Raw genomic sequence first — 11,370 nt, forward strand, 5'->3', positions numbered from 1 at the left:
TTTGTTCCTCAATCGAACAATGATAGCTTAAATTTTATTTAAGCTAGGATGATTATTTTGACTAAATAATATTTATGTGATTCATGCTTATAATGTTTGTTCCTCAATCGATCATGTTTTCAATTAAAATCAAGTTTGTATTTCGTTCATACGTGATTGAAATGCACATGAATTAGCTGAGTGATCCTAACGAAACGACGATAATGGACGCATAATTGAAATGTGTATGCTTAATTTAGATCCTAACCCAATTAAATTGTAGGTTGTATAACAACCCTAACTAGGCTTTGTTATCTGCATAGCTTTTAGATTTGTGTGATTAAATTGTTTCAAACCTAACATGTCCCTGTTACCTCACACTAATGCTAAGAAGCCCTTAGTAAATAAGGATTAGTAAAATGAGTATTTACTAAGTAAAGGATTCCGAAAGGACCTAATTTGGTTTCCAAAACTCATGAAAGATCGAGTTGCCATGGAATGTTTTTCCGAATATTATTAAGCATGATGATAATAAATTAAGTTTAACTAAAGTAATTGTCCTTGTTTATTTATGTTATAATTGTTGCAAATTGTGTTTAATTTTACTAAAATCTATTTCATTCATATAGTCTGCATATTAGAATAATTTACATTAGGGATCATTGTATCTAGTTTATACCACTTCTCAACTATATTTTGTTTTTATTTTTTCAAATTCTTAATATAATTTTACAAATTAAGTGACTTAGCACAAATACAATCCCTGTGGAGACGATAACTCAATACGTATTACTTGATAACGATTGTTTACACTTGCACAAACCCCATCGTTACAAGTTTTTGGCACCGTTGCTGGGGATTGTCAACTATTGCCATAGTCATTTTTTTCGTGAAATTATTTATTTTCAATATGATTTATTTCTAACATTAATAACTTATTATTTTTAATTTTTTTGATTTTCTGTTCAGGTGTTTATGAGCATAGATCGAATTATCGATTTACTCCCTGTAGACCCTGAAATTGAGCAAACTTTTAGACAAAGAAAACATGAACGAATAGCTCAAAGACAAGTCAAGATGGACCTTGGAAATCAGAATCAAGACCAAGTTAATGAAGCTGATTATGTATGAAATCCCATCCTCATTGCCGATGATAGGGATCGATGCATCAGATAATATGGTGTGCCACATTTTAGTGAGTTAAATCCAAGAATTAGAAGGCCAGATATTGAGGCAACCCAGTTTGAATTGAAACCAGTGATGTTTCAAATGGTACAAACGGTAGGCCAATTTAGTGGTATGCCCACGGAAGATCCACATCTCCACCTTTGATTGTTTATGGAGGTGGGTGATTCATTCAAGATAGCCAGTGTGACTGAAGACGCACTGAGGTTGAAGTTGTTTCCGTACTCATTGCGAGATCGAGCACGAGCATGGCTCAATTCATTGCCACCAAGTTCCATATCTACATGGAAAAAATTAGCAGAGAGATTTTTGGTTAACTATTTCCCACCTAGCAAGCATGCTAAGTTGAGGAACGAGATCATAACTTTCCAGCAACTAGATGACAAGTCTTTGTGTGAGGCTTGGGAGCGATTCAAGGAGTTACTTTGTAAGTGTCCTCATCATGGGATTCCTCATTGTATCCAGTTGGAGACATTCTATAATGGTCTAAATGCACATAAAAGATTGACGGTAGATGCTTCTACGAATGGTGCAATTTTGTTTAAGTCTTATAATGAGGCTTATGAGATCATCGAGAGGATCGTAAGTAATAACTATCAATGGCCAACAAATCGAACAGCTTCAGGAAGACAAGTAGCCAGAGTTCATGAAGTTGACTCTCTCACTTCATTATCGGCTCAGGTATCATCTATTTCCTCTATGTTAAAACAGTTAACCGCTAATAGTACTAATAATTTTGCAGCTCAGCAACCAAGTCTGTTTGAAGTAGTTTCCTGTGTGTACTGTGGGGAAGGTTATTCTTTTGAGAATTGTCCATCAAATCCTGAGTCAGTGTATTATGTGGGGAACCAATATCAAAATAGGAGTGGACAAGGACCTAGTCCAACTTCTACAATCCTTCATGGCGTAATCATCCTAACTTTTCTTGGAGCAACCAAGGAAATGGATCGAACAACAACTTATTGTAGTAGAGACCCAACCAATCTCAAGGGTTTAACCAGCAAGCTCCAAAACCACCTCAACCTAAGGCATCAAACAGTTTGGAGAACTTGTTGAAAGCGTACATGGCAAAGAATGACGCTTTGATCTAGAGCCAAGCAACAACACTGAAAAATTTGGAAAACTAAATGGGTTAGTTAGCTATGAAGCTTTGTAATAAACCGCAAGGAACCTTACCGAGCAATATTGAGAATCCAAGGAATTTGGGTAAAGAACATATCAAGGTAATGGAATTGCAAAGTGGTAAGACTTTGGAACCCTGATTGATTGATGTCGAAGATGAGCATATTGAAAAGGAAGAAAGTCAACCAGATGTTGAAGTTCCTACACCAAAAGAATCAAAATCTACAAAGTCTGACAAGGTAAACCCTGACCTAGTGAATTCAGATATTTTAACATCTTCTTTGGATGCAAATTTATCTACTCAAAAAAGTTGTTCGGTTCAACCGAAAGTTCCATCACCTCCATATCCGCAAAGATTGTAGCAACACAAACAAAAACATGAGGTGCAATTCAAGAAGTTTTTGGATGTTCTGAAGCAGTTACACATCAATATTCCGTGAGTGGAGGCTTTAGAACAAATGCCAAATTATGTGAAGTTTATGAAGGATATACTATCCAAGAAAAAATGATTGAGTATGAGACTGTTGCTTTTACAAAAGAGTGTAGTGCGTTCCTGTAGAACAAACTACCACTGAAATTGAAAAACCTAAGAAGTTTTACTATAACCTGTAACATTGGTGAATCTTACTATGGTAAAGCTTTGTGTGACTTAGGAGCGAGTATCAACTTAACGCCTAAGTCTAGTTTCAATATGTTAGTGATAGGTGAAGTAAGACCTACAACTGTGACGCTTCAGCTAGCGGATCGATCTTTAGCATATCCCGAAGGAAAGATTGAGGATGTTTTGGTAAGAGTTGATAAATTTATATTTCCTACTGATTTCATTATTTTAGATTTTGAAGCAGATAAAGAAGTACCAATTATCCTTGGGAGACCTTTCCTAGCCAGGGGAAGAACGTTAATTGATGTGGAGAAAGGTGAACTCACGATGCGAGTTCAAGACAATCAGGTAACCTTTAACATTCTTAAAGCAATGAAATTTCTTGATCTGGCAGTGGAGTGTTCAGTTATGAAAGAGATAGAAACCTTGGTTTCTTTGGAAAGCAATTTTGAAGAAGATCCATTGGAGAAAGCTTTAGATCTTGACCCTTTAGAGGATGACAATAATGCATTCAGACTAACATGTAGTTGATTGATGATAAAGAGTTGTCATTGATATGGAATGTCAAAATCGATGCATGAATATGTGTGTTAGAGAACAAAATATTGGACCGATCTGTTATGAGATGTTTATTGGATTATTATGTAATTGTCACAACATTAATCATAGTGATTAATATGTATATGATCCTCAAACTTGATATCATCATAATCCCAACATCGTGAGTTGTATATTTTGATACAGTCAAATGTACACCACAACTGGTTGTTCTATAAAGGCTGATGTTGGATATACCACGATCTATGTAGAGGGATATGGTTGATCGATATAAGATAAGTCCTTCCTACATAATGGGAGTAATATCATAGGCCACTTGATTGAGTGAGACTAGAAATGCATGGACATGCTCGAATAAGCTGATATGAGATGTCATAGTTATTTGTATATCATAGTCTACTTAAGATATCAATGAACATGGAATAGACTATGCAAGTGTGACTATTCCATGACTTGTGTCCAATCCAGAGATAAATGACTTAAGGATTATTGCATGAAAAGTTAATCACAAAAAGGTTATGTTGAATCATGATTTCTTGTGACTTAGGTAGCAATGATGCATTGCTAGGTGCCACTCATTATTTGTAACATTGGAATCGTTCTAGTATTACTGTTAACGTTACAAGAACCTACAGGGTCACACCCTATGGTTGAAATGAACGAAATAAAACATAGTTGGTATTATGTTTGGTTGTCGCTTGAATTAAATTAATTATAGAATTAATTTAATTAGGTAATCAAATATCGAACACATTATGTACAAGGTTGTTGTACAACGATAATGCATTAAGACTAACATGTGGTTGATTGATGATAAAGAGTTGTCATTGATATGGAGTGTCAGAATCGATGCATGAATATGTGTGTTAGAGAACAACATATTTGACTGACCCGTTATGAGTATGTTTCTTGGATTATTATGTAATTGTCACGACATTACTCATAGTTATTAATATGTATATGATCCTCAAACTTGAGATCATCAGAATCCCAACATCGTGAGTTGTATATTTTGATACAGTCAAACGTACACCGTAACTGGTTGTTCTATAAAGGCTGATGTTGGATATACCACGATCTATGTAGAGGGATATGGTTGATCGATATAGGATAAGTCCCTCCTACATAATGGGAGTAATATCATAGGCCACTTGATTGAGTGAGACTAGAAATGCATGGACATGCTCGAATAAGCTGATATGAGATGTCATACTTATTTGTATATCATAGTCTACTTAAGATATCAAGGAACATGGAATGGACTATACAAGTGTGACTATTCCATGACTTGTGTTCAATCTAGAGATAAAGGACTTAAGGATTAGTGCATGAAAAGATTAATCATAAAAAGGTTATGTCCAATCATGATTTCTTTTGACTTAGGTAGCAATGATGCATTGCTAGGTGCCACTCATTGTTTGTAACATTGAAATCATTCTAACATTACTGCTAACGTTACAAGAACCTATAGGGTCATACCCTATAGTTGAAATGAACGGAATAAAACATAATTGGTATTGTGTTTGGTTATCGTATGAATTAAATTAATTATAGAATTAATTTAATTGGGTAATGAAATATCAAACACATTATATGTACAAGGTTGTTGTACACATAATGAGAATATGATTTTGGTTCGTATATAAATAAATATAGTTTACCGAAATCTTTATTATAATCAATGTAATTATAATTTTTGATTTTTTAAACATTATTATATTTATTTAATTTTGAGAAACCCTAAAAAAATAATAATATGTAAAATCTCATTTCTCTTTGCTTGGTGAGTCTAGCAGCCGTCAAAGCAAAATCTTCTCCAAAACTATTTGGGGATTCCTTCCATTCATAGTCAACTGGGTGGATTACGTAGAGGTTGGAGTCATCAAAGATTGCGGCTTGGTTCGATGGTAGATCATATTACTCATTGCCGAGGTGTCGTTGTCTACTCAAAATCACCATTCCATAATTTCGAAACCCTTTTTCACCCTGATTCGTTCCTTACACATGGATCCATGGTTAGGATTGCCGGGTGTTTTATTTTTCCATTGCACTATAGGGTACCGACGTTTGAGCAGTGGTATCAGAGCCACTTGTGTGATACGGACTCAGGTTTAAATACTTGGGTGATGCAATTGTATGAGATGCATGCTTTAATTTTATTAAGTTTCCGACTATTTAAATCTTTTAAGAGTAACCTGATAACCGTTCATTTTGACAATGCATTAAATGTTAATCATGGTGTTATGGCCTATTCGGTTTTATGTTATTACTGTTAAGTGTTAATAGATCTATAATGGTGCGATGGTGGTGTTGACAGTTTCCAGTAAGAGTTAACTGGTTAGTGGAACAAGGGTTGTTCCGGCATGAAACCTCAAGGATTAAAATCCCGAAAACACGATTTTGTTGATAAAAGTTATCAAATCCTGAGGTTTCATTTGAATGGGGTATGCAGTTCGTACCGCGGGGGCTCGGCCCGCTCCCTTTGCCACCTTAGCCCCCATCTTCTTAAAGTATGTTTTATAATAAATAAAACTTGGTGGGCCATAAATGTTGAAAGGATATGTTATAATTCACCTTAACAAAGTGTTTAATTATGTATGCTATTTTTGACATGCACAGTGTTTGAAATGCATAGTTATATCCCGATGGCCCATTTGATAAAAGGTTGTAATTTTATAAATACGGCGTGCATGTCGTGCCTTACTACTATTCTCTTGTATTTCTCTTCTCACCTTACTCCCTCGTATGTAAAATGAGTTTTTGCATATTGTAATTTACAAGAGTTGTTGTGGGCTAGTCGAGAAGGAAGATGGGCCAACCAGTGTGGACCGATAGCTTGAGAAACGTCTTACACCTTTAGGTTTCCTTTTGGTTCTCCCATTGGCTTGGGTTGCACCACCTTAGTTTATGGGCTATAACTATTGCATTTATTTATAGCTTTATTCATGTATGAGATGCTATGGATGTCTAAAGCATGCCAAATTTTAAATATGTTAAAATTTGATAATAATAAACCACATTAATTAATGAGATCAATTAAATGGCTAAATGGACTAAAATAAATCATAATTGGTGAGATGGAATGATCTTAATAAAATCCTTCTATTAAAATATTAAGTCAACATAGCCTTCTAATTTTTCCTTCGTTAAGGCCTCAATCAATACTGTGTAGGTTCTGCTAAAGTGAAGTACTAGTATTTATCTTGGTTAAATGCGAAGAATAAACAAGTGATATTTGCTAGTTAAAATTGGTTAATGACTTAACTAGGTTATTCTAATAGGATTAGAAACCTAGAGGCAAGTAATTTGGATAAATCATAAGATGATTACAACAACAGTTGTTCACCAAACTTTAGGAGTTACATATGATGTAATTAGCAAGTGTTGCTTACCTAGATAACCATAATCTTGAGAGTAAAGCCAAAGCTGACTTAAGAGGAGGTGAAATATGGATCCTTAACCCACTTGAAATACTTTTCGAGAAAGTCTTTTTGAAACTAATATATGAGGGTATTAATTTTGTAATAAAATAGTGGGAACATCATTTAATAAAGTCATTTTAATGATTGATATAAATTTGATAAAATTTCACACGTATGTTTTATTGTTGTAGATATATTATGGCTGCAAACACTAATACACTCTCATTGTGATCGGTCCTTGAGAAGGACAAATTGAATGGTTTAAATCTTCTTAACTGGTTCTGTAACTTGAGGATTGTCCTCAAACAAGAATGAAAATTATATGTCATTGAACAACTGGTTCCTAACAAACCACCCGCTAATGCCTCGAGGGTTGATAGAGATGCTTACAAGAAGCATCTCGATGACATGGTAAACGTTGGATGTCTTATCCTTTCCACTATGAATCTTGAGCTTTAGAAGCAACATGAGGACATGGTTGCTTATGAAATGATTGAGCACCTGAAAGAACTTTATCAGGGGCAAGCACGACAAGAGAGACTTGATATCTCTAAGGCCCTATTCCAATGGAAGCTGGCTGAAGGAAGCCTAGTAGGACCTCATGTCCTTAAGATGATTGGCTATACTGAAAGCCTATCTAAGCTTGGGTTTCCATTGAGCCAAGAGTTGGCCACTGATGTTATTCTGCAATCGTTCCCAGATAGTTACAGCCAGTTTGTCCTCAATTTCAATATGAATGAAACTGATAAGACTCTGGCACAGTTGCTCAGTATGTTACGAACTGTTGAAGGCAACTTGAAAAAGGTTGGATCCAATCCTATACTGATAGTTCGTAATAACAAGGGCAAGGGAAAGGCCAAAGTTCAGACAAAGCCGAAGGGCAAAAGTAGGCCCAAGCCTGGAAAAGTAAATGCTGTATTGAAACCTAAAGGTGGGGTGGCTAAGGAAAGAAACTGTTTTCATTGTGGTGTGACTGGACATTGGAAGCGGAACTGCCCTATCTATCTTGAGGAAGTCAAGAAGGCCAAAATAAGCGGAACGTCTGCTTCAGGTATTTATGTTATTGAGATTAATTTATCAACTACTACTTCGTGGGTATTAGATACTGGTTGTGGTTCTCACATTTGTACTTCTGTACAGGGACTACAAAGGAGTAGGACTTTGGCTAGAGGAGATGTGGACCTACGAGTTGGAAATGGAGCAAAAGTTGCTGCATTAGCTGTGGGAACATATAATTTATCTTTGCCTAGTGGACTTGGTTTATGTTTAGAGGATTGTTATTATGTGCCCAATCTAACTAAAAACATTATTTCAATTTCTTGTTTAGACAAAATTGGTTTCGAGATAATTATTAAGAATAATTTTTGTTTCTTTTATCTCAATAATGTTTTCTATGGTTCGGCACAATTGATTAATGGCCTCTATATTTTAGATCAAATGAATCCCATTTACAACATAAATACTAAAAGATCAAAAATAAATGACTCAAATCAAGCTTATCTATGGCATTGTCGTTTGGGCCACATAAGTGAGGAACGCATATTCAAGCTCCATAAAGATGGTTTCTTGGATTCATTTATTTTTGAACAATTTGAAGTATGTGAATCTTGCTTATTGGGAAAAATGACTAAATCTCCTTTTACTGGAAAAGTGAACGAGCTAGTGATTTATTGGGCCTAATACATTCTGATGTATGTGAGCCAATAAATACACAGGCTAGAGGAGGATTTCACTACTTCATTACTTTCACTGATGATTTCAGTAGATATGGGTATGTCTATCTCATGCGCTATAAGTCTGAATCCTTTGAAAAGTTCAAGAATTCAAAAAAGAAGTACAAAATCAACTAGGCAAAACTATCAAGACACTTCGATCTGATTGAGGTGGGGAGTATTGAAGCTTAGAGTTTGATGATCTTTTGAAGCAATGTGGGATTGTCTCACAACTTACTCCTCCTGGTACTCCTCAATGGAATGGAGCTTCTGAGAGAAGAAATCGAACTTTGTTAGACATGGTTCGATCCTTGATGAGTCATGTTGATCTCTGACTTTCGTTTGGGGACATGCACTTGAGGCCATTGCTTTCACACTAAATCGTGTTCCATCTAAATCGGTTCAAAAGACGTCATATGAGATGTGGACTGGGAAACGTCCTAGTATGTCTTTTATGAAAATTTGGGGTTACGAAGCTTATGTTAAACATTAGACGTCTACTAAGCTTGAACCCAAATCTGAAAAGTGTGTTTTTGTGGGGTATCCAAAAGAAACCAAATAATATTATTTCTTTAATCCCACTGAGAACAAAATACTTGTTGATCGGACTGGTGTCTTCATAGAGAGAGAATTTGTTTCTATAAAAGGACGTGGGAAAAAGATTGAACTTGAAGAAATTCAAGAATGACAAAATACCACTAAACCAGAGATAGAACAACAGCAAGTTCCACAAGGAATTAAAGAACAAGTAACTGCTGTAGAAACACAACCACCACGTAGATCTTTCAGAGAACACCAAGCACCTTAGAGATATGGATTTCTCATTACAACGCATGGTGATGTTCTACTTATAGATCAAGATGAGCCTAGGACTTATCAAGAAGCAGTGACGAGCCCAAACTCTAAGAAATGACTTGAGGCCATAAGATCTGAGATGGATTCCATGTATGAAAACCAAGTATGGACTTTGGTTGACCCACCCGAAGGGGTTAAACCCATAGGGTGCAAGTGGGTTTTCAAAAAGAAAACCGACATGGATGGTAATGTACAAACATACAAGGGGAAATTAGTCGCTAAAGGTTTTCACCAAGTTCATGGTGTTGACTATGATAAAACCTTTTCTCCTATAGCTATGTTTAAATCCATCAGGATCTTGCTCGCTATAGCTGCATTTCATGACTATGAAATCTAGCAGATGGACGTCAAAACAACTTTCCTTAATGGGAAACTAGAAGAGGATGTGTACATGACACAACCTAAAGGTTTTGTCAATCCAAACGATGCTAGAAAGGTATGTAAGCTACAAAGATCCATTTATGGATTAAAGCAAGCTTCTCGAAGTTGGAATCTTCGTTTTAACGATGCAATCAAAGAGTTTGGTTTTATCAAAAATGAAGATGAGCCATGTGTTTATAAGAAAGTTAGTGGGAGCACTATAACATTCTTGGTATTGTATGTGGATGACATACTTATCATAGGAAATGACATACCTACTTTGCAGTCTGTTACGACTCAACGAAGCCACTTCCATCTTAGGAGTAAAGATCTATAGAGATAAATCAAGACGACTACTAGGTCAAAGCCAAAGTACATAGATAAAGTACTGAAAAGCTTCAGTGTGGAAGAATCTAAGAGAGGATTCCAACCTATGAGACATGGTATTTCACTTTCGAAGGAAATGTGTCCTTCAACTCCACAAGAGAGAGAACGCATGAGTAAAATTCCATATGCTTCCGCTATTGGATCTATTATGTATGCCATGTTATGTACCCATCCAGATGTCTCATATGCCTTAAGTATGACGAGCAGATACCAAGTAGATCCCGGTGAAGGTCACTAGACCATAGTCAAGAATATCCTTAAGTACTTAAGAAGAACTAAGGATACGTTCCTAATATATGGAGGTGAGGAAGAGTTAAGTGTAAAAGGTTACACCGATGCCAACTTCCAAACCGATAAGGATGATTCTCGATCACAATCAGGTTTTGTGTTTTGCCTTAATGGTGGTGCTGTGACCTGGAAGAGTTCAACGCAAAGTACAGTAGCCGATCTACAACAGAGGCAGAGTATATTGCAGCCAGTGAGGAAACAAAAGAAGCGGTTTGGATTAAGAAGTTCATTACTGAACTAGGGGTTATACCTAGCATATCAGATGCTATAGAACTCCTATGTGATAACAATGGAGCCATTGCACAAGCTAAACAACTTAAATCTCACCAGCGATCGAAAAATATACTTAGGCACTACCATCTTATTCGAGAGATTATCGATCGAGGGGATGTAGAGATATGAAGAGTACCTTCAGATGATAACATTGTTTATCCCCTGACCAAGCCTCTGACACAGTAGAAGCATGATCGTCACACTAAGTCACTTGGTATTAGATATATAAGTGATTGGTCTTAGTGCTAGTGGGAGATTGTTAGCGTATGCCCAAAGTCATGAGATGGTTGTAATAACATACTTGATTTATCATGTTTATTCATATAAGACGTTACCATTATTATTTTAGTTTCTTTTCTGTGTGTATAAATAAACTGTTTTATAATAATGTCTTGAGAATAATATGATTATTCTTAAAAGGTCCTTAATCAAGTATTATTGTTGGATAGGAAAACGATAATGCATTAAGACTAACATTTAGTTGATTGATGATAAAGAGTTGTCATTGATATGGAGTGTCAGAATCAATGCATGAATATGTGTGTTAGAGAACAACATATTGGACTGACCCATTATGAGTATGTTTCTTGGATTATTATGTAATTGTCACTACATTACTCATAGTGAT

At 35.7% G+C, this 11,370-nt stretch overlaps 1 non-coding gene across 1 annotated transcript; it reads right to left on the reverse strand.

Annotated features, from left to right (window-relative positions):
* Positions 1 to 1,506: 1,506 nt before the first annotated feature.
* LOC121218767 (small nucleolar RNA R71) lies at positions 1,507 to 1,613 on the reverse strand. Its single transcript, XR_005915244.1, has one exon. It is a non-coding gene; the product is annotated as a small nucleolar RNA R71 (small nucleolar RNA).
* Between the last annotated feature and the right edge of the window lie 9,757 nt (positions 1,614 to 11,370).

This window comes from Gossypium hirsutum, chromosome D06 (genome assembly GCF_007990345.1).
Source record: "Gossypium hirsutum isolate 1008001.06 chromosome D06, Gossypium_hirsutum_v2.1, whole genome shotgun sequence".
Classification (NCBI taxonomy): domain Eukaryota; kingdom Viridiplantae; phylum Streptophyta; class Magnoliopsida; order Malvales; family Malvaceae; genus Gossypium; species Gossypium hirsutum.